Genomic DNA, 21931 nt, shown 5'->3' on the forward strand with positions numbered 1-21931 from the left:
AGTTCCAGCAGACGAGGTGGCCGAGTGGTTAAGGCGTTGGACTGCTAATCCAATGTGATCTGCACGCGTGGGTTCGAATCCCATCCTCGTCGAAGAATTTTACGTAAAGCACGCGTTTGCGGTCACTCCTTCCCCATGCGAAACGCCTCTCAGTAGTAACAACGAAGCGTGTACGAGGCCGATAGCGTGTGTATGAAATACGAGACAAAAATGCTTACCAGATGAAAGCGCACAACATTCCATAGCGTATGCCCTTCGAATTAAACATCATTTCGAGATGTATAAGCCAATCAAACTTCGGCTCCAGCGAAGAGTATGTCGGTATCTGCGAACGACGAGTTCTTATTTATATTTAAGTGCATACCTGTCGCAGTCATTTTAACGTATCGAGCCTATAATAATCCATCTGTAGCACAACTGTCGCCTCTCGACAGTTTGCTTTGCGTCAGGCCGCCATATACAGAAGCGATTTGGCAGGGCCTACTGGAGAGACTTGACTTTGCAGACATCCGTCGCTAAGGGCCGCCCAAACACCAAGCTCCATCGCAAACAGCAGGACAATCTTGGGCTAGGACGAACGTCAAAACCTTGCAAGTAATATCAGTGTAGCGTATCGAGCTGTACGTTTCGTTGCAGTAAGTCGTGGGAAAGAATGCCCAGCACATTTCTCATGTGCATTAGACGACACTGCATGTCGATACAATGCTTATTCCTGCAGTAAATAAGTGGTCCGGTGATTTTGCCCCGATCGGATATCGACGTGGACGGATGCTGTCATTAAATGACTCGCGAGTGGGAGCTTGGTCGGCTGCACTGCAGCTGGGCATTAGACGTTAACACCGGCCCAGTACGATGTTTTGAAAGCGTTTTCGAATCGACAAATGTCTTCTTTCCGCAAGCGCTCGCCAAAGACACAGCTGTAGTTCCAGCAGACGAGGTGGCCTAGTGGTTAAGGCGTTGGACTGCTAATCCAATGTGCACTGCACGCGTGGGTTCGAATCCCATCCTCGTCGAAGAATTTTACGTAAAGCACGCGTTTGCGGTCACTCCTTCCCCATGCGAAACGCCTCTCAGTAGTAACAACGAAGCGTGTACGAGGCCGATAGCGTGTGTATGAAATACGAGACAAAAATGCTTACCAGATGAAAGCGCACAACATTCCATAGCGTATGCCCTTCGAATTAAACATCATTTCGAGATGTATAAGCCAATCAAACTTCGGCTCCAGCGAAGAGTATGTCGGTTTCTGCGAACGACGAGTTCTTATTTATATTTAAGTGCATACCTGTCGCAGTCATTTTAACGTATCGAGCCTATAATAATCCATCTGTAGCACAACTGTCGCCTCTCGACAGTTTGCTTTGCGTCAGGCCGCCATATACAGAAGCGATTTGGCAGGGCCTACTGGAGAGACTTGACTTTGCAGACATCCGTCGCTAAGGGCCGCCCAAACACCAAGCTCCATCGCAAACAGCAGGACAATCTTGGGCTAGGACGAACGTCAAAACCTTGCAAGTAATATCAGTGTAGCGTATCGAGCTGTACGTTTCGTTGCAGTAAGTCGTGGGAAAGAATGCCCAGCACATTTCTCATGTGCATTAGACGACACTGCATGTCGATACAATGCTTATTCCTGCAGTAAATAAGTGGTCCGGTGATTTTGCCCCGATCGGATATCGACGTGGACGGATGCTGTCATTAAATGACTCGCGAGTGGGAGCTTGGTCGGCTGCACTGCAGCTGGGCATTAGACGTTAACACCGGCCCAGTACGATGTTTTGAAAGCGTTTTCGAATCGACAAATGTCTTCTTTCCGCAAGCGCTCGCCAAAGACACAGCTGTAGTTCCAGCAGACGAGGTGGCCGAGTGGTTAAGGCGTTGGACTGCTAATCCAATGTGCTCTGCACGCGTGGGTTCGAATCCCATCCTCGTCGAAGAATTTTACGTAAAGCACGCGTTTGCGGTCACTCCTTCCCCATGCGAAACGCCTCTCAGTAGTAACAACGAAGCGTGTACGAGGCCGATAGCGTGTGTATGAAATACGAGACAAAAATGCTTACCAGATGAAAGCGCACAACATTCCATAGCGTATGCCCTTCGAATTAAACATCATTTCGAGATGTATAAGCCAATCAAACTTCGGCTCCAGCGAAGAGTATGTCGGTATCTGCGAACGACGAGTTCTTATTTATATTTAAGTGCATACCTGTCGCAGTCATTTTAACGTATCGAGCCTATAATAATCCATCTGTAGCACAACTGTCGCCTCTCGACAGTTTGCTTTGCGTCAGGCCGCCATATACAGAAGCGATTTGGCAGGGCCTACTGGAGAGACTTGACTTTGCAGACATCCGTCGCTAAGGGCCGCCCAAACACCAAGCTCCATCGCAAACAGCAGGACAATCTTGGGCTAGGACGAACGTCAAAACCTTGCAAGTAATATCAGTGTAGCGTATCGAGCTGTACGTTTCGTTGCAGTAAGTCGTGGGAAAGAATGCCCAGCACATTTCTCATGTGCATTAGACGACACTGCATGTCGATACAATGCTTATTCCTGCAGTAAATAAGTGGTCCGGTGATTTTGCCCCGATCGGATATCGACGTGGACGGATGCTGTCATTAAATGACTCGCGAGTGGGAGCTTGGTCGGCTGCACTGCAGCTGGGCATTAGACGTTAACACCGGCCCAGTACGATGTTTTGAAAGCGTTTTCGAATCGACAAATGTCTTCTTTCCGCAAGCGCTCGCCAAAGACACAGCTGTAGTTCCAGCAGACGAGGTGGCCGAGTGGTTAAGGCGTTGGACTGCTAATCCAATGTGCTCTGCACGCGTGGGTTCGAATCCCATCCTCGTCGAAGAATTTTACGTAAAGCACGCGTTTGCGGTCACTCCTTCCCCATGCGAAACGCCTCTCAGTAGTAACAACGAAGCGTGTACGAGGCCGATAGCGTGTGTATGAAATACGAGACAAAAATGCTTACCAGATGAAAGCGCACAACATTCCATAGCGTATGCCCTTCGAATTAAACATCATTTCGAGATGTATAAGCCAATCAAACTTCGGCTCCAGCGAAGAGTATGTCGGTATCTGCGAACGACGAGTTCTTATTTATATTTAAGTGCATACCTGTCGCAGTCATTTTAACGTATCGAGCCTATAATAATCCATCTGTAGCACAACTGTCGCCTCTCGACAGTTTGCTTTGCGTCAGGCCGCCATATACAGAAGCGATTTGGCAGGGCCTACTGGAGAGACTTGACTTTGCAGACATCCGTCGCTAAGGGCCGCCCAAACACCAAGCTCCATCGCAAACAGCAGGACAATCTTGGGCTAGGACGAACGTCAAAACCTTGCAAGTAATATCAGTGTAGCGTATCGAGCTGTACGTTTCGTTGCAGTAAGTCGTGGGAAAGAATGCCCAGCACATTTCTCATGTGCATTAGACGACACTGCATGTCGATACAATGCTTATTCCTGCAGTAAATAAGTGGTCCGGTGATTTTGCCCCGATCGGATATCGACGTGGACGGATGCTGTCATTAAATGACTCGCGAGTGGGAGCTTGGTCGGCTGCACTGCAGCTGGGCATTAGACGTTAACACCGGCCCAGTACGATGTTTTGAAAGCGTTTTCGAATCGACAAATGTCTTCTTTCCGCAAGCGCTCGCCAAAGACACAGCTGTAGTTCCAGCAGACGAGGTGGCCGAGTGGTTAAGGCGTTGGACTGCTAATCCAATGTGCTCTGCACGCGTGGGTTCGAATCCCATCCTCGTCGAAGAATTTTACGTAAAGCACGCGTTTGCGGTCACTCCTTCCCCATGCGAAACGCCTCTCAGTAGTAACAACGAAGCGTGTACGAGGCCGATAGCGTGTGTATGAAATACGAGACAAAAATGCTTACCAGATGAAAGCGCACAACATTCCATAGCGTATGCCCTTCGAATTAAACATCATTTCGAGATGTATAAGCCAATCAAACTTCGGCTCCAGCGAAGAGTATGTCGGTATCTGCGAACGACGAGTTCTTATTTATATTTAAGTGCATACCTGTCGCAGTCATTTTAACGTATCGAGCCTATAATAATCCATCTGTAGCACAACTGTCGCCTCTCGACAGTTTGCTTTGCGTCAGGCCGCCATATACAGAAGCGATTTGGCAGGGCCTACTGGAGAGACTTGACTTTGCAGACATCCGTCGCTAAGGGCCGCCCAAACACCAAGCTCCATCGCAAACAGCAGGACAATCTTGGGCTAGGACGAACGTCAAAACCTTGCAAGTAATATCAGTGTAGCGTATCGAGCTGTACGTTTCGTTGCAGTAAGTCGTGGGAAAGAATGCCCAGCACATTTCTCATGTGCATTAGACGACACTGCATGTCGATACAATGCTTATTCCTGCAGTAAATAAGTGGTCCGGTGATTTTGCCCCGATCGGATATCGACGTGGACGGATGCTGTCATTAAATGACTCGCGAGTGGGAGCTTGGTCGGCTGCACTGCAGCTGGGTATTAGACGTTAACACCGGCCCAGTACGATGTTTTGAAAGCGTTTTCGAATCGACAAATGTCTTCTTTCCGCAAGCGCTCGCCAAAGACACAGCTGTAGTTCCAGCAGACGAGGTGGCCGAGTGGTTAAGGCAGTCAGCCAGCGGCTGCGCTGGAGGTCGGACGTGCCGTGGTGTGTGCTGTGCTGCGTTAACTCCGCGTGGTAAGTCTCTGCTCTTGCTGCAACGCGTCGCTGTCTATAGTATTTGTGTAGACATGAAAAAGAATTAAGAGATGTCGCAACCGCAACGAAAAGATACTTTGAAATTCACGTTTGATCGCAACTTTGTCCGACCGAGGTCATTTGATGTTGAACAGTGGTTAGAGGATGATGTTAAAATAGGACTTGATGATATTATCGGCATACATTTCTCGATTATGAACAGTGTGGTTTTCGTGAAACTTGCCAGTCCAGAATTGTGTGAAAGGATAGTTCGATCTTGTGGTGGAATTCTGAAATTTAAACATGCTGACGGAAATGTTGGGGAGGTTACCGTTGCCCATGCTGGTCTAGGTATTCGGACCGTGCGAGTCTTTGAACTTCCCTTTGAAATTACAAGTGACCAGATAAATGCTGTTATTGCTCCATACGGGAAAGTTTTGAGTAATATTGCCGGACGGTGGTCTGCTGCACACAAATTCCCTGTTTTGAATGGCGTGCGCCAATTAAAAGTCGAATTGCAGAAGCACATTCCGTCGTTTATAAACGTCTGCGGATATAGAGCTGTTGTGATGTACGATGACCAACCGAAAACGTGTGCTGTCTGCAATTTACCAGGCCACGTTCGTGCAGAATGTGTTCAAAGGCGAGTGGCGCAACTGCCTGCCGGCGATGCCGTCAGACCCCCTGCTATGTCAACGCTGCCCGTGACATATGTCGCCGTAGCGCGCGGTTTTGCAAGTGCCACTGCGCCCCCCGAAGTTACTACGAATACCGACCCACAAGCGACCGACCAACCGACCGACTCAGGTGTAGCATCTGTAGACACTCAACCCTCCTGCGAAGACATATCTGCTCCTGCCCTTGTCGCCGTGGAATCGCCCAATGAGGCAATGGATACGGACGCGACCTCAGTCGCTTCGGGTAATGCTCCTCTGCATTCAGGAGCTTCTTTAGGAGGTATCAAAAGCGTATCAGGTGCACAGAAAACGGACTCGCCACCAGCCGTTTCTAGTGGTGCTCCTCCGAATCCTGCAGCTGCCTTAGGCATTGACCACAGCCCGTCAAGTGCACTGAAATCAGACCAGGCGTCAATCACTTCGAGTAGTGCTACTTTGCAACCTGAGGCTTCTTCAGGTACCGTCCAAAGTCCACCACGAGACGCATCTCCCAAGAAATCTAAAAAACGGAGGATCGCGCGTCAAGGTGCAGAGCAGACTGCACCACAACTGCGTGAACAGGCGAAGCAAATAGGGGGCAAAATACGTCAATCTGCATCTGAGAACTTGCAGTGCAATCAGCAGTCATCTAACGAAGACCCTGTGTCCTTGGATAGTACCACAGGTTCTGCCAGTTTGCCCTCCGATGACGTAGCAATTACCCGAACCGAAGATAAAAATCACCAGCAAACACCTGAATATAGTGCACCACTTAATGACGAACCGATGACAGGGCTGTCGAATCCGTGGGCAGACGATGTCGACGACACTACAAAGGAGGACGAAATTATGGACACCACAGGAACCGTTACAGTCACCACGATGGCCACACCACGAGATGACGTCGTCTTGAATGTCATCGCCGCGACGGATACTGTCCCAGACACGGAGAAGCCGACTGATCCCTTCCCAAGTCATGAATATTTCTAGTCTGAACGGTTTTACTGACTTGTGTCCACATGTCTCTCGTGTCAGATTTCTTAATGCTTTTTCGAAATGATATGTTGCCAGAGTTTTTCCTAATTACACTCCCGTCTTGGCTAACGTAGTTCCGTTGCAGGCCTATAAGATCGCTACGCTGAACATCAATAAAATTTGTAGCCCAGTTAATTTACAAAATTTAAAAGATTTCCTGTATGCAGCTGATGTGGACATTTTGTTTTTACAAGAAGTAACAAACATCGAACTTGACTTCATACAGGGGTATAATGCTATAGTCAATCCTGGAATTGGATGTGATTTGGGTACCGCATTTCTTTTCAAAGAGGGCGTCGTCATTACAGACGTAACAAAACTGCCTAACGGCAGAGGCATTGCCGGCACGCTTTATAACACCAGGATTATTAATGTCTATGCCCCATCTGGTTCTACCAATCGGTGCCAACGAGCACAGTTTTTTAAGGAGGGAATTGTTCCTTTGTTTGGTGTACACTGCACCCATACCATCCTTGGAGGCGACTTTAACAGTGTCATACATGCCAAAGACCAAACTCCGAACTACAACAAGTCGCCGGACCTGGAACGTATCGTCACCGACCTCCGTTTAACTGATTCGTGGGAGCAAACGCACGGCGCGGCACCCGGCTTTACCCACCTCACTAATCATTCAGCGAGCCGGTTGGATCGAATATATGTCTCGCCCAATCTGAAACACCGCATCCTGCAGTCTGAAGTTTGGCCAACCGTTTTTTCGGACCACGCTGCATATATATGCACATTAAATTTGGAACGACAAGGAACCTGTCGATATAAAGGGCCATGGAAACTTAATGTTTCACACTTAAAAGATCCTGCCTGTCGAGAAGCCTTTCTCACCATTTGGAGAGCCTGCGAGACCAAACTCGTCTCTTACCACTCGACTTTGGATTGGTGGCTCAAATGCGCCAAACCTCAGATCCGGAGATGTTTCATCAACTACTCCCGGGAGAAGAGCTTTTGGCGGAAAAGAACGATAGAATTTTACTTTCATTGTCTCCGAGAACTCTACCTGCAAGGTGCTACAGCTATTGGGAACCATGGGAGAATTAAAAAAATCCAGGCAAAAATACTGACATTAAGGCGACAACAGCTTGAAGGATACCAAATAAGGTCAAGAGCAGAGACTGTGGCGCAAAAAGAAGCCACTTCGGTATATCATGTGATTCGTGAAACTAAACGAGGATTCCGCAAAATACTGACGGAGCTTAAAACTGATAATGGAACCACCTTGACAATGCACAACGACATAAAAGCAGAAATACTAACCCATTTCGACAACTTGTTTTCACATAAAGAGGTAGACGAAAAAGCACAGGACGATTTACTGACCCACCTGCAAGGACGCGTTGGTAACGCGTACGCGGAAGCTCTAATAGCGGAGGCGACCGAAGACGATGTACACTATGCTGTCTATCAAAGTGCAAAAAATAAATCCCCTGGAGCTGACGGCATACCAGCAGAATTTTATCAAGTCTTCTGGGAACATATAAAACATAGAATTACATGCATCTGTAATGAACTTCTGAACCTCAATAAGGAGATACCGAAAGATTTTCGCGAAGGTATGATAGTGTTAATCGCAAAAAAATCGGCTGGCAAGAAAATTGGAAATTTGAGACCAATCACTCTGCTGAACAGTGACTATAAAATTTTTTCGCGGCTCTTAGCCCACAGACTTAAAAATGTAATGGCCAGCGTCACCGGCCCATATCAGTCTAGCGTGGGCAAGGGTAGGAAAATTCAGCAGACGCTGTCCGACTACCGCGACATCATTTCAATAGCAGAAGTATGTCGACTAAAATGTGCCATCGTGTCGTTAGATTTCGATAAAGCCTTCGACAGGATCAGCCACTCCTACCTCCTGAAAACGATAGGCGCAATGGGTTTTCCGCCGAGATTCGTTGACCTCATACGACGTTTGGTAACGAATAACTCCTCCAGAATCATCATAAATGGACAGCCTAGCCGGCCAGTCGAGATCGCATGTTCCGTCAGGCAAGGTTGTCCGTTGTCCATGGCACTTTTTGCCATGGCCATCGAAACTTTGCTCGCTACCTTGACTCAGCGGTTACAAGGATTGCAAATACGAGGAAACAAAATAATATGTAAAGCTTATGCGGACGATGTTGGGTTTCTCGTTATGAATGTAGCGGAAGTCGAGACGGCAATGCACATAATAGAAAAATACGAACGAGTGTCAGCCGCGAGGTTAAACAAAACCAAGTCCGGCATATTCAATATCGGATGTGGCATTGGCATGCGCACACACGGTCAGTTACGTGAGCTAACAGCCTTGAAGTGTCTCGGCATTGATTTCCGAAAAAATATACGTCAAACTATTGCGGCCAACTATAGACAAGTACTAACTACCATACGAGCTAGTGTACGGACACATAGTATTCGACAATTAAATGAAATTCAGAGAGTGTCTTTAGCGAACGTCTCTATTACTTCCAAAGTCAATTATGTCGCCCAGATACTGCCAATACCCGCCGGCATCGCCAAACAAATTATGTCAGCAATAGGCTATTTTGTGAGCCGTGGCCACATATTTAAAATCCAGTATGACACTCTGACGCTCGCCACTAATAATGGCGGCTTAAACTTAACGAATGTTACTAAAAAGTCGCAGGCTCTGTACATCTCCAATACGTTTCAACAATGGAGACAATCCGGCAGCTGTATCGCCGCGCACTTGCTATCTGAAATAGCTCCAGATGACCTCTCTCCGCCCATTAATGTGCAGCACATACCGAGCGGACTTTACCATTTACGATGGTTTTTAATAGAATATAGCTACCTACATTCAAGAATTCCGGAAAAAGACATGACAAACGTAAAAGAAATATATGGCAAATTGATGGGAGAAAAGAAGAACAACAAAATAGAACAAAACTATCCATGTTCTAACTGGAAAGTGATATGGGGAAATATTCATAACCGTAACTTAGCTACTCATCTAAAAGCAACATGGTACTTTGTTGTAAATAGGAAAGTTGCAACAAACTCGAAACTTCATACGATCCACTTAGCGGATTCGCCTTTGTGTGCAACGTGTAGTTTAATTGATAACGAAGAACATCGTTTCGTGTGTGACAAGGTTAAAGATATCTGGCTGAATGTCCGACGAAAGCTGGCACTCATCCTTCGAACGTCACCTAACGCTATAACGCCTGCGGACTTTTTGACACCGGATGATGTACCCTTTCCTAAAACGAAACGCAACGCAGTCAATTGGCTGAAAGCGGCAACGGTACATTACCTCTTCACGAAGGAAGAGAAAAGCCAAGAGGATTTTTGGATCTATCTGCTAACTGAGCATCACATGTTACTGAAGACTAGTAAATATAAAGAAACATACGCAAATTTTTTAATCAAGACCTTGATGTAAAAGAATTAACAAGAAATATCTGCGGACACAGAAGACAAACGTAAGAGAGTGTTCACCACTACTAACTTACTTTACAATCGTGGGGAAAAAAAAAAAAAAAAAAAAAAAAAAATTATTTTAGTTTTTACCGGAATTGCCGTTCTTTGAGTTCAACGTTTATTAATTTATTTTTCAAGAAGCCATTATAAATAGTTGCTTCTCACCGAATATGGTTTTTTTTAAGCATTTTTAGAGAGAAGAGGTAGTTTCGGAATGCCCTCTGACGTTTCTTTGTCAAGGAAGCCTATTTGCTTTAAGTGTGACAACAAAAAACAGCGATGAAGAAGGAAACAAACTGAACATAACTTCTGTTTCTACCTACTGAAGACTTCATTCTTTTTTCACATTATCAATAAGCCCAAAGAAGGGGTACATTAGTTTCTCCACGATAAAGGGATTACCCTTGTCTCATCAGTTTATGGTTATGTACATGGCGTGAGAAGCCGACGCCGATGAAGGCGAATTATGGAGTGCGCAAGGATGGGCTAAAAGGGGTGATGGGAGGCCCAAAAAAAAAAAAAAAAAAAAAAAAAAAAAAAAAAAAAAAAAAAAAAGTGGTTAAGGCGTTGGACTGCTAATCCAATGTGCTCTGCACGCGTGGGTTCGAATCCCATCCTCGTCGAAGAATTTTACGTAAAGCACGCGTTTGCGGTCACTCCTTCCCCATGCGAAACGCCTCTCAGTAGTAACAACGAAGCGTGTACGAGGCCGATAGCGTGTGTATGAAATACGAGACAAAAATGCTTACCGGATGAAAGCGCACAACATTCCATAGCGTATGCCCTTCGAATTAAACATCATTTCGAGATGTATAAGCCAATCAAACTTCGGCTCCAGCGAAGAGTATGTCGGTATCTGCGAACGACGAGTTCTTATTTATATTTAAGTGCATACCTATCGCAGTCATTTTAACGTATCGAGCCTATAATAATCCATCTGTAGCACAACTGTCGCCTCTCGACAGTTTGCTTTGCGTCAGGCCGCCATATACAGAAGCGATTTGGCAGGGCCTACTGGAGAGACTTGACTTTGCAGACATCCGTCGCTAAGGGCCGCCCAAACACCAAGCTCCATCGCAAACAGCAGGACAATCTTGGGCTAGGACGAACGTCAAAACCTTGCAAGTAATATCAGTGTAGCGTATCGAGCTGTACGTTTCGTTGCAGTAAGTCGTGGGAAAGAATGCCCAGCACATTTCTCATGTGCATTAGACGACACTGCATGTCGATACAATGCTTATTCCTGCAGTAAATAAGTGGTCCGGTGATTTTGCCCCGATCGGATATCGACGTGGACGGATGCTGTCATTAAATGACTCGCGAGTGGGAGCTTGGTCGGCTGCACTGCAGCTGGGCATTAGACGTTAACACTGGCCCAGTACGATGTTTTGAAAGCGTTTTCGAATCGACAAATGTCTTCTTTCCGCAAGCGCTCGCCAAAGACACAGCTGTAGTTCCAGCAGACGAGGTGGCCGAGTGGTTAAGGCGTTGGACTGCTAATCCAATGTGCTCTGCACGCGTGGGTTCGAATCCCATCCTCGTCGAAGAATTTTACGTAAAGCACGCGTTTGCGGTCACTCCTTCCCCATGCGAAACGCCTCTCAGTAGTAACAACGAAGCGTGTACGAGGCCGATAGCGTGTGTATGAAATACGAGACAAAAATGCTTACCAGATGAAAGCGCACAACATTCCATAGCGTATGCCCTTCGAATTAAACATCATTTCGAGATGTATAAGCCAATCAAACTTCGGCTCCAGCGAAGAGTATGTCGGTATCTGCGAACGACGAGTTCTTATTTATATTTAAGTGCATACCTGTCGCAGTCATTTTAACGTATCGAGCCTATAATAATCCATCTGTAGCACAACTGTCGCCTCTCGACAGTTTGCTTTGCGTCAGGCCGCCATATACAGAAGCGATTTGGCAGGGCCTACTGGAGAGACTTGACTTTGCAGACATCCGTCGCTAAGGGCCGCCCAAACACCAAGCTCCATCGCAAACAGCAGGACAATCTTGGGCTAGGACGAACGTCAAAACCTTGCAAGTAATATCAGTGTAGCGTATCGAGCTGTACGTTTCGTTGCAGTAAGTCGTGGGAAAGAATGCCCAGCACATTTCTCATGTGCATTAGACGACACTGCATGTCGATACAATGCTTATTCCTGCAGTAAATAAGTGGTCCGGTGATTTTGCCCCGATCGGATATCGACGTGGACGGATGCTGTCATTAAATGACTCGCGAGTGGGAGCTTGGTCGGCTGCACTGCAGCTGGGCATTAGACGTTAACACTGGCCCAGTACGATGTTTTGAAAGCGTTTTCGAATCGACAAATGTCTTCTTTCCGCAAGCGCTCGCCAAAGACACAGCTGTAGTTCCAGCAGACGAGGTGGCCGAGTGGTTAAGGCGTTGGACTGCTAATCCAATGTGCTCTGCACGCGTGGGTTCGAATCCCATCCTCGTCGAAGAATTTTACGTAAAGCACGCGTTTGCGGTCACTCCTTCCCCATGCGAAACGCCTCTCAGTAGTAACAACGAAGCGTGTACGAGGCCGATAGCGTGTGTATGAAATACGAGACAAAAATGCTTACCAGATGAAAGCGCACAACATTCCATAGCGTATGCCCTTCGAATTAAACATCATTTCGAGATGTATAAGCCAATCAAACTTCGGCTCCAGCGAAGAGTATGTCGGTATCTGCGAACGACGAGTTCTTATTTATATTTAAGTGCATACCTGTCGCAGTCATTTTAACGTATCGAGCCTATAATAATCCATCTGTAGCACAACTGTCACCTCTCGACAGTTTGCTTTGCGTCAGGCCGCCATATACAGAAGCGATTTGGCAGGGCCTACTGGAGAGACTTGACTTTGCAGACATCCGTCGCTAAGGGCCGCCCAAACACCAAGCTCCATCGCAAACAGCAGGACAATCTTGGGCTAGGACGAACGTCAAAACCTTGCAAGTAATATCAGTGTAGCGTATCGAGCTGTACGTTTCATTGCAGTAAGTCGTGGGAAAGAATGCCCAGCACATTTCTCATGTGCATTAGACGACACTGCATGTCGATACAATGCTTATTCCTGCAGTAAATAAGTGGTCCGGTGATTTTGCCCCGATCGGATATCGACGTGGACGGATGCTGTCATTAAATGACTCGCGAGTGGGAGCTTGGTCGGGTGCACTGCAGCTGGGCATTAGACGTTAACACCGGCCCAGTACGATGTTTTGAAAGCGTTTTCGAATCGACAAATGTCTTCTTTCCGCAAGCGCTCGCCAAAGACACAGCTGTAGTTCCAGCAGACGAGGTGGCCGAGTGGTTAAGGCGTTGGACTGCTAATCCAATGTGCTCTGCACGCGTGGGTTCGAATCCCATCCTCGTCGAAGAATTTTACGTAAAGCACGCGTTTGCGGTCACTCCTTCCCCATGCGAAACGCCTCTCAGTAGTAACAACGAAGCGTGTACGAGGCCGATAGCGTGTGTATGATATACGAGACAAAAATGCTTACCAGATGAAAGCGCACAACATTCCATAGCGTATGCCCTTCGAATTAAACATCATTTCGAGATGTATAAGCCAATCAAACTTCGGCTCCAGCGAAGAGTATGTCGGTATCTGCGAACGACGAGTTCTTATTTATATTTAAGTGCATACCTGTCGCAGTCATTTTAACGTATCGAGCCTATAATAATCCATCTGTAGCACAACTGTCGCCTCTCGACAGTTTGCTTTGCGTCAGGCCGCCATATACAGAAGCGATTTGGCAGGGCCTACTGGAGAGACTTGACTTTGCAGACATCCGTCGCTAAGGGCCGCCCAAACACCAAGCTCCATCGCAAACAGCAGGACAATCTTGGGCTAGGACGAACGTCAAAACCTTGCAAGTAATATCAGTGTAGCGTATCGAGCTGTACGTTTCGTTGCAGTAAGTCGTGGGAAAGAATGCCCAGCACATTTCTCATGTGCATTAGACGACACTGCATGTCGATACAATGCTTATTCCTGCAGTAAATAAGTGGTCCGGTGATTTTGCCCCGATCGGATATCGACGTGGACGGATGCTGTCATTAAATGACTCGCGAGTGGGAGCTTGGTCGGCTGCACTGCAGCTGGGCATTAGACGTTAACACTGGCCCAGTACGATGTTTTGAAAGCGTTTTCGAATCGACAAATGTCTTCTTTCCGCAAGCGCTCGCCAAAGACACAGCTGTAGTTCCAGCAGACGAGGTGGCCGAGTGGTTAAGGCGTTGGACTGCTAATCCAATGTGCTCTGCACGCGTGGGTTCGAATCCCATCCTCGTCGAAGAATTTTACGTAAAGCACGCGTTTGCGGTCACTCCTTCCCCATGCGAAACGCCTCTCAGTAGTAACAACGAAGCGTGTACGAGGCCGATAGCGTGTGTATGAAATACGAGACAAAAATGCTTACCAGATGAAAGCGCACAACATTCCATAGCGTATGCCCTTCGAATTAAACATCATTTCGAGATGTATAAGCCAATCAAACTTCGGCTCCAGCGAAGAGTATGTCGGTATCTGCGAACGACGAGTTCTTATTTATATTTAAGTGCATACCTGTCGCAGTCATTTTAACGTATCGAGCCTATAATAATCCATCTGTAGCACAACTGTCACCTCTCGACAGTTTGCTTTGCGTCAGGCCGCCATATACAGAAGCGATTTGGCAGGGCCTACTGGAGAGACTTGACTTTGCAGACATCCGTCGCTAAGGGCCACCCAAACACCAAGCTCCATCGCAAACAGCAGGACAATCTTGGGCTAGGACGAACGTCAAAACCTTGCAAGTAATATCAGTGTAGCGTATCGAGCTGTACGTTTCGTTGCAGTAAGTCGTGGGAAAGAATGCCCAGCACATTTCTCATGTGCATTAGACGACACTGCATGTCGATACAATGCTTATTCCTGCAGTAAATAAGTGGTCCGGTGATTTTGCCCCGATCGGATATCGACGTGGACGGATGCTGTCATTAAATGACTCGCGAGTGGGAGCTTGGTCGGCTGCACTGCAGCTGGGCATTAGACGTTAACACCGGCCCAGTACGATGTTTTGAAAGCGTTTTCGAATCGACAAATGTCTTCTTTCCGCAAGCGCTCGCCAAAGACACAGCTGTAGTTCCAGCAGACGAGGTGGCATTCTGGCTTTAGCCGTCGCCGCGGTCGGACGTGCTTGTTGTTTACTCCGCGTACGTTAGCGCTATCGCCGGTGTTTGGTGTTTACGTGAAGTTAGCTGTACATTTTCGCTGTTATTTTTTGAGTGGTGTCTCTGATAAGTGTTTTTATAGTGCTTTCGTCCGTTCCACGTTTCGTGCTTCGCCGCAATTTCGGTTGTTGCCGGAATTTCGTCGGAACCGACGACCATGTCTGACACCGTCAGGAAGAATACTTTAGTCTTCTCGTTCGAGAAAGGAACACGGCCGGTCCAACCCACTGCGCTGGAAATCCACGATTGGCTGACTGAGGTAATCGGTATTAATTCTGACTCTGTTCATACCACGCAATTAGATGCTGAAAAATACTGTGTTTTTGTTAAATTTCTGAACTCAGTGACAGTCGATAAGTTGCTTGCAAAATGGGGTAATTCCGTCGACTTTGTTCATCGAGACGGTTCAAAAAGTAATGTCTCTGTACGAAAAGCTGATATCATGTACACCAATGTCAGGATTTTGAATGTTCCAATTGAAATTGATAATCAGTTGATCAAGGACGCTCTATCTAAATATGGCGAAGTTAAATCTATCTATAACGAAAGATGGTCGAAGCTATACAAGATACAGTGTTTTAATGGCATTAGATCCGTTGAAATGGAGGTGAAAGCCAACATTCCGTCCCATATATCCGTTGCAGGCCATAAAGCACATGTTGTGTATTCTGGTCAGGAGCGCACGTGCAATATTTGCAATGAGACAGGTCATTTCCGACAAGATTGTCCGCGCCGTGTTTTTGTTCTTCGGAACAATCTAACACAGCGTCAAAAACTGACCCTCAGCGATGTCTTACCAAATAGCACTTCCCTTCTTTCGGTTGACGACAGTGGTGCATGTACTTCTGCAGTGCCCGCCATAACTACTACGGAGTTCCCTCCCCTGAGCGTCATTACATCACACCCTTCTGTTCCCGATTGCGATCTCCAGAATAAGAAGCGACCGTTGGAAACGACCGATGACGGCTCGGACGGCGAGTCCGCCCGTAATTCGCCTTCCACCCGCAAGCAGAAGCAGTGTAATGCGGATGTGCTCGAGGAAACAAACAGTACATGTATTGACGTGACGACAGCCGCTGAGGCAACCCGGCCGCTGTCGGCGGCTGAACAGGTACAAACGGTCCACGGAGGGGACGCAGTAACGATTGTCGCGGAGACGGAAGAGGCGCACTCCGAAGCACAAGAGGTGACGGAGCGGAACCCAACTCAAGAACTTACAGACCCACAAACCGCCGACTCAGTCAGTGCTCTGGAGCTAGTGACGGAAGAACAAGGAAATGGCACTCGTAAAAAGGACGCTGTTGAGGCAGCTTCGGTCACACCGGTGGTAAAGATAGACAATCCGAATGACGGCGCGTTGAACCAAGATGTCCGAAGACGCCGACTCAAACCGCTACCTACTCTCAAAGCTTCCCGTAACCAAAGCAAACAACAACCAGCACAAGAGGAAGCGACGGCCAAGAACGTCTTGTATGAAATCATCACGGAAAGACCTAAGGAGGTACCTTCAAGTGACATTAGTGATGCAAAGCCCCTCGGTAAAACTAAAACCCGAGATGTTCGGAATCCTGCACCAAAATGAGGCTGTAAGATGAAAAAAAAAAAGGGATTTTGTTGAACCAGTTTCATTTCTAATTGTACTACTGTCTTAGTCATATTTCAGAGGAACCAGATGAAGTGTTTACCGAGCTTCAAATACTGACTATTCTTTTAGATGTTTGTTTCAGCGGAGTCGTTTCTCTCTTCTAGAAGCTGCACATCTCTTTTCTTTTTTTTTTATTAATATTTTGTTATCTTTTTAATCACTTATTTACTTTTTATGCAAACTAAATGTCCCAGGCATATACGATTACGACTATCAATATTAACAGGATTACATCCGTGACTAAAGTTACAGCGCTCAAGGATTATTTATATGAGTCAGGGACGGACATTGCTTTCCTACAGGAAGTAGTGCTGACTAATCTTACAGTGCCTGGATATTTGGCGATTTTAAATGTCTCACTTGACACCAACGTCGGTACAGCAATTTTAGTCAGGGAGGGGATTCCTGTCTCGGATATCGAGAGGTTGGACTCCGGCAGAGCGATAGGTATAAAAGTCTTTGGTTCTACCCTTATCAATCTGTATGCCCCTTCTGGCACATCCAATAGAATGGAAAGAGCACAGTTCTATAAAGAAGAAATCATTTATTTATTACGGAAAAACCCAAAAGATCTTATAATAGGCGGTGATTTTAATTGTGTGATAAATAAGAAAGACCAGGTTCCGAATTTTAATAACTGCAGTGAACTGAAGCGTTTCGTCACTGTTTTACAGCTTAAAGATGCTTGGGAAATAATGTATCCCACTTTTGTGGCATTTACATTCCTAGGTCCTCACTCACGTAGCAGGATCGACAGACTCTACATATCGCAAAGTCTAGTTAGCTCCTTCATTAAAGCAGAGACGATTCCAGTTTACTTTTCTGATCATAGCTCCGTGCTAGCTTCCATCAACCTTACTGCGCAACCCACTCGCCGTTTTAGAAGTTCATGGCACCTTAATACGTCACTGATGCAGGACGACGGATTAGAAGAAAGTTTGACAGAAGCGTGGGCATTGTGCCTCCGCTCTGCAGATAGACACGTCTCAGTACTAGACTGGTGGTGCAACAGGGCAAAGCCTAAACTGAGAAAAGTTCTCATCCAGTATAGTGTACAACGATCGAAAGACTTGAAAAATTCCATCGAATTTTATTATACCATGCTGCGAAATTTATATGAGCAGGCAAACACTTCCAACGTCCGTCTGGCAGATATCAAGCAAACTAAGGCCAAATTGCTCAGTCTTAAAAGACAGCAGATGGAGGGTCTGAAATTAAAATCCAAGGCTAAGACGGTCGTGGAGGATGAACATGCTTCCTTGTACCATCTACTGAAGCACGAAAGAAACAGGAGACGCACCTTCATTGATGGACTTCAGTCTGAAACTGGCGAGACACTCACGACTCAGAGAGACATCGTCAATGCAGTGCACAAATATTACGAAGACCTATACACTGCCAACCCGGTATGTGAAGAGTCCTTCGATGAGTTCCTTAGTTACATAGCTCCACAGGTCTCGGACGAGGAAAACGAAGACCTTCTCGTTGAGTGTACTAACGAAGATATCCACAGAATCATCTGCAAATCTCCTCTGAGGAAATCGCCGGGACCGGATGGTTTGCCTGTTGAATTTTATAAACGATACTGGCCACTGATTGGTGACATGTTTACCCGAATGACGAACGAGGTGCTTCAGGGAAAGCATTTACCTGCTGTTTTTAAAGAGAGCACAATAGTACTAATCCCAAAAAATGCTGCAAAAAGAAACCTCAACAACTTTCGTCCTATCTCCCTGTTAAACTCTGATTATAAAATCATCGGCAGAATTTTAAACAACAGACTCTCTCAGTTGGCCAAAAAGATAGTAAGTCCATACCAGTCCTGTGTGCCTACCAAGAGCATTTTCAAAAGCATAGCTGAATATAGAGATATAATTGCCATCACTGCTGTGACCACCATAAAATGTGCTATCATGTTTATTGACTTCCAGAAAGCATTTGATCGTGTGGATCATAGATTCCTTAGTGCCACACTGAACAAAATAGGTTTTAATGAGCGAGTCGTAAGTGTGATCAGCAATGTTGCAACAGGCATCAGCGCTTGTATATCAGTTAACTGCCAGAGGACAAAGCAGATTCAGATCAGGCGCGGCGTTCCTCAAGGAAGCCCCCTCTCCATGTTCCTATTCGTGCTTTCATTAGAACCTTTCCTCCGCAGTGTTCATGCCACTCTAACTGGCATCACATTATCTGGTCACCGAACAGTCATAAACGCCTATGCCGATGATGTCGGAGTCGTCCTGCGAAATCCCGACGACATTTTGAAATTGGAAACGCTAATTAAAAAGTACTGTAGAGTCTCCGGAGCAGGTGTCAACGCAAACAAAAGCAAACTCCTAAACCTGCGGGGTTTTCAACATACCACCTTAGCCTGGGCCACAATGGTCACCCAATGCAAAGCACTAGGAATAACACTGACACCTTGTCCGTTAAAAATGGCAGCTATCAATTGGAGAAATACGTCGGGACAACTTCTTGGAACAACAAGAGAAAACCTCCACCGTAACTTGAACCAAGTTCAGAGGGTGATTTTCATTAACCACTGCATTCTCTCCAGGAGTTACTTTATAGCACAGATCTTCCCACTACCGAAAATGATTGGAAAAAAGATAATGTCTACCATTGCCAGCTATCTTTGGAGAGGGGATATATTCAGAGTCGACGCAAAAACTGCGACCTTAGATCCCAGGAATGGAGGTTTGGGGTTAGTTGACATCAGAAATAAGGCGTCTGCGCTTTTTATAAAAAGGACCGCCACTATCCTTAGCGACCACGCTGATAGCATTACAACTAAATTATTTGAAGTTGTCAGGCCTGCCAGTTTACAGGCGCCGGTGAATGTGCAAAAAATAAATAACCGGCTCCAGTACGTTCGTGTATATTTTGTGGAATTCAGCTATCTCGGCGGTGTCATCATCAACTCACGACGGATCACGGCCCGCGATATTCTGTCCCATCGAAAGAAAATGGAGGGGAGAAACAAATTGGAAAGGAAATACCCACACACTGATTGGGACGCCATATGGAAAAATATTAATATGCGTGGTCTACCATCGGACGTCAAGTCAGCGTGGTATAAAACAGTGAATGAGACCGTAAGCACCAATGAAAGGTTACATGCAATCGGCGTTAGCGACACGAACCTATGTCTCAAATGTAAATTGATCGACACGTTAGTGCACAGATTCACGTGCGGTGGCAATCTACAACTCTGTAATTGGATTAGGGAACAACTGGCTTTTCTTACGAGATCTTCGGTGGAAAATTTTCCCCCTGTTACATTCCTCAGGCCTCAGACTTGCTATTTTCCAGCAGCAAAAAACAACTCGGTCCATTGGTTAATGGGACACTATGTGAATTACGTAATTAATCACCTGGGAAATGACAATTCCACTGATTTTTACATGTACTTGAAGTGTGCTTTTTATAACGCCCTGAAATATAAAGACCACAAGAAAAACTACGGCAATATGCTTAAAATTGTATTCGAGCGACTGGGCATTGGTTGACAAGCCAACGAGATAAACAAAAATCGTTTATTTAAGCGAAACGACGCTTAAACAAAAACAATTGGGGAGAAGTACACTTTTACAGTTTCATATTACAATCACTTATCTTCTGCTGGCAAAGAAGGCTATTTTGTTTATTGCACAGAAGAAGCCGAAGCCGAAAGCCAGTATCGCAGGGTTAAAGATAAATTGTTTTCTTATACATTCATTTTATGACTGAGAAGGAAGTCTCATTTGTTTCCATGGAAGGGAACATACTTTTTTATTATTATTATTAATCTCAAGAAGGAAAGGAGGCTATGGAATTAGTGCCTTAACATAAAATTCCTTCTTCACATTCCATGAAGATTTTTCTTTTACAATAAAAAAATAACAAACAAACAAAAATAATAATAATAACAATACAAAAAACTAAACAGAAAATAAAAAAAAAAAATAATATACAGGTTCAGGGTCCACTACTTCCCACAACTTTCTTATATATTACAAAGAAGTATGCTAGGTTGCCGAGAAGCAGTGGATGAGGAAAAAAAAAAAAAAAAAAAAAAAAAAGCACTAAAGCTATAACCTTCAATCTCTATTGCCTCGGCATGACATAAATTTTTTGTTTCAAATGAAGCATCTTTTGGTTCAGGATTTCGAAGGCAAAACAGCATATATCTACGTATACACAAGTTGTAAAATTTCTTATTGAAAACTATGATAAAGACACGCCTCAGCAACAGGACTGGGTGGAGACATCGCGGCCAGGCCTCGAGATTTTGACCCCTGCCCGCTTTGCCTCCGCCTGCCTCATGCTGCCAAGTTCCTTACAAAAAAAAAAAAAAAAAAAAAAAAAAAAAAAAAAAAAAAAAAAAAAAGTGGCTAGGATACCTGGCTTTCATATATTAAAAAAAAAAATGGATAAGGCGTCGGACTTCGGGAAAAAAAAAAGAAAAGGAAAAAAAAATGGTGTAATGGTTAGCACTCTGGACTTTGAATCCAGCGATCCGAGTTCGAGTCTCGGTGGAACCTGATTCAGTAGAAAAAAAAAAAAAAAAAAAAAGTGGTTAGGACATTGCGTTGTGGCCGCAATAACCAAAAAAACAAAGAAAAAAAAAAAAAAAAAAAAAAAGGTGGCCGAGTGGTTAAGGCGTTGGACTGCTAATCCAATGTGCTCTGCACGCGTGGGTTCGAGTCCCATCCTCGTCGAAGAATTTTACGTAAAGCACGCGTTTGCGGTCACTCCTTCCCCATGCGAAACGCCTCTCAGTAGTAACAACGAAGCGTGTACGAGGCCGATAGCGTGTGTATGAAATACGAGACAAAAATGCTTACCGGATGAAAGCGCACAACATTCCATAGCGTATGCCCTTCGAATTAAACATCATTTCGAGATGTATAAGCCAATCAAACTTCGGCTCCAGCGAAGAGTATGTCGGTATCTGCGAACGACGAGTTCTTATTTATATTTAAGTGCATACCTGTCGCAGTCATTTTAACGTATCGAGCCTATAATAATCCATCTGTAGCACAACTGTCGCCTCTCGACAGTTTGCTTTGCGTCAGGCCGCCATATACAGAAGCGATTTGGCAGGGCCTACTGGAGAGACTTGACTTTGCAGACATCCGTCGCTAAGGGCCGCCCAAACACCAAGCTCCATCGCAAACAGCAGGACAATCTTGGGCTAGGACGAACGTCAAAACCTTGCAAGTAATATCAGTGTAGCGTATCGAGCT

At 45.7% G+C, this 21931-nt stretch overlaps 10 non-coding genes across 10 annotated transcripts; all 10 read left to right on the forward strand.

Annotated features, from left to right (window-relative positions):
- Positions 1–10: 10 nt before the first annotated feature.
- On the forward strand, positions 11–92 carry Trnas-gcu (transfer RNA serine (anticodon GCU)). Its single transcript has one exon. It is a non-coding gene; the product is annotated as a tRNA-Ser (tRNA).
- An 839-nt stretch (positions 93–931) lies between these two features.
- Positions 932–1013, forward strand: Trnas-gcu (transfer RNA serine (anticodon GCU)). The gene has a single exon. It is a non-coding gene; the product is annotated as a tRNA-Ser (tRNA).
- Positions 1014–1852: 839 nt separating this feature from the next.
- Positions 1853–1934, forward strand: Trnas-gcu (transfer RNA serine (anticodon GCU)). The gene has a single exon. It is a non-coding gene; the product is annotated as a tRNA-Ser (tRNA).
- Positions 1935–2773: 839 nt separating this feature from the next.
- Trnas-gcu (transfer RNA serine (anticodon GCU)) lies at positions 2774–2855 on the forward strand. The gene has a single exon. It is a non-coding gene; the product is annotated as a tRNA-Ser (tRNA).
- An 839-nt stretch (positions 2856–3694) lies between these two features.
- Positions 3695–3776, forward strand: Trnas-gcu (transfer RNA serine (anticodon GCU)). The gene has a single exon. It is a non-coding gene; the product is annotated as a tRNA-Ser (tRNA).
- A 7518-nt stretch (positions 3777–11294) lies between these two features.
- Positions 11295–11376, forward strand: Trnas-gcu (transfer RNA serine (anticodon GCU)). Its single transcript has one exon. It is a non-coding gene; the product is annotated as a tRNA-Ser (tRNA).
- An 839-nt stretch (positions 11377–12215) lies between these two features.
- Trnas-gcu (transfer RNA serine (anticodon GCU)) lies at positions 12216–12297 on the forward strand. The gene has a single exon. It is a non-coding gene; the product is annotated as a tRNA-Ser (tRNA).
- An 839-nt stretch (positions 12298–13136) lies between these two features.
- Positions 13137–13218, forward strand: Trnas-gcu (transfer RNA serine (anticodon GCU)). The gene has a single exon. It is a non-coding gene; the product is annotated as a tRNA-Ser (tRNA).
- Positions 13219–14057: 839 nt separating this feature from the next.
- Trnas-gcu (transfer RNA serine (anticodon GCU)) lies at positions 14058–14139 on the forward strand. The gene has a single exon. It is a non-coding gene; the product is annotated as a tRNA-Ser (tRNA).
- Positions 14140–21321: 7182 nt separating this feature from the next.
- On the forward strand, positions 21322–21403 carry Trnas-gcu (transfer RNA serine (anticodon GCU)). Its single transcript has one exon. It is a non-coding gene; the product is annotated as a tRNA-Ser (tRNA).
- The last annotated feature ends 528 nt before the right edge of the window (positions 21404–21931 follow it).

Source organism: Schistocerca gregaria, chromosome 2 (assembly GCF_023897955.1).
Source record: "Schistocerca gregaria isolate iqSchGreg1 chromosome 2, iqSchGreg1.2, whole genome shotgun sequence".
Lineage (NCBI taxonomy): Eukaryota > Metazoa > Arthropoda > Insecta > Orthoptera > Acrididae > Schistocerca > Schistocerca gregaria.